This window comes from Phaethon lepturus, unplaced genomic scaffold (assembly GCF_000687285.1).
Source record: "Phaethon lepturus isolate BGI_N335 unplaced genomic scaffold, ASM68728v1 scaffold19577, whole genome shotgun sequence".
NCBI lineage: Eukaryota > Metazoa > Chordata > Aves > Phaethontiformes > Phaethontidae > Phaethon > Phaethon lepturus.
In genome coordinates, this window is record NW_010550003.1 from 72,582 (window position 1) to 74,274 (window position 1,693).

General features: G+C 40.0%; 1 protein-coding gene across 1 annotated transcript in view; it reads right to left on the minus strand.

Annotated features, from left to right (window-relative positions):
* KCNIP1 (Kv channel interacting protein 1) overlaps positions 1-1,419 on the minus strand; it is a 27,345-nt gene extending 25,926 nt beyond the window's left edge. The window contains exon 1 of the mRNA XM_010290431.1: positions 1,404-1,419. The gene's annotated coding sequence lies outside the window, so the exon portion shown is untranslated. The remainder of the gene's footprint in view (positions 1-1,403) is intronic.
* Between the last annotated feature and the right edge of the window lie 274 nt (positions 1,420-1,693).

Below are 1,693 nucleotides of genomic sequence, written 5' to 3' on the forward strand. Positions count from 1 at the left end.
GCTCAGCTAGAACTTAAAAATATGTATATGCACATCTGTGAATCCTAAAAAAGAATTAAGTAAAATCTGCGCATGGCAAACATCAATAAAAAACCAGCACTAAGATACCTACTGATGTATGAAATATTAAACACATTTAATGAAAATTGAAGAGTCCATTATTATTATTGCTGCCTGGCTGGAGAGATCAATTTCCAAACCAAAGGGACTCCAGCCAATAAAACAAGAAGGAACTGATCTCTCCTTATCCACTCCCTTTTCCTGAAATGATTTTTTTGACTCCTTCAGGTCCATTTTCACCATTAAACCAGCAATATCAAATTCATTACACAAACAGTCAATCTGAGCAAGGTTGCTCTGCCTGTGTGAACCCGCAACACCACCAGTTGCAGAGAAAAGCTACGTGAAAACCCAGCAGTGTATAAAATACTGAGATTTAATTAAAAAATAGAATTTTAACATTTCTTGGCTAATCCTTGCAATGATCTATGCAAAATGTCATGTATAAATACTTTCCTCTGCCTCTATACTCTTAATTAGTTTCACAGTTGTACATAGGGAAGCTAGAACAAGGTTATACTCTGAAAACTAGAGGTGCAGGAATAGTCAGAGGCCATGGGTACCTCCAAAATGTCCTTCTGGCATACAAGCTGAGACCAGGTACAATGATTTGAACATGAACTACACAATGTCAGATTTGACTTTAAATGTTTCTGCAGACACTGTATCAACTCTACCCATCATTAGAAATAGCTTTGCAGTGGTCATTCCCAGGGTAGGAGACAGATGGGTGTCCTTCCGGTGCCCTGAACCTTACCTGGGACAGCACTTTCTTTTCCATTTTCCTTGCATATTCTCACCTATCTGTAGCAACATTTATAAGGGAAGCAACTTGTCAAAACAGGTGGAAAACCACTGAAAGCTTGCTGGGTGCTTTGCTGCTTTTCCATGGAGATGCAGCAGGAAATACGCTTCTGGGACAAGTGCCTTGCTCCAAGCAGCCACTCAAAGGTGAATTTGCAAATAAACCTGACTAGAAAGGTTAGAAAATCACTTGCCTCTGATGATTTTTGGAAAATTCCACTAATACCATCTCAAAACTTTATGTGGAGAGTATCTGGACTGCTAAATATTTGACTTAGCACATCACATGATGAAGCACTGCACACAGGAGTCAGAGGTTGGATAAAAGCTGGGACTGCCTTCATCAGAGGGGACTCAGCTGCTGCCCAGGCTGCACCCTTACTCAGTAACTGTGCTATTTTCAAGCGCCTTCAATATTGTTTGCTGCCAGCATGGAAAGTGAGAATAAATTCAGCCAGGGGGAATATGTTTCCTAGCTTAAGAAAAGTTTTGCTACAATAATTATATGACCAATAGAGTCAAACTGGTTTAAATTTTACCTCTCTGATACACGTAAAACCATCGGGCAGGGTCTAGGAAGAAGTAAGAAAAAAATTTAACAAAAAGAAAGTGACAACCATATACAGCTTTGTCTTTTGTTACACTTTTTAATGTGACACTGGATGTGTTCTGCAAGTGCCATAGGGTCCCTTTCCCAATGACTATAGGATTGTTTCCAGGTGTATTTTACATTTTTTGTTCTGAATTGAAAAAACCCCAAGGGGCAGGAAGTCAGAGCTTGCTCTCCCCTGCATGACCATGAAACTCAGGGCAGCATGTGAAGGGAAGC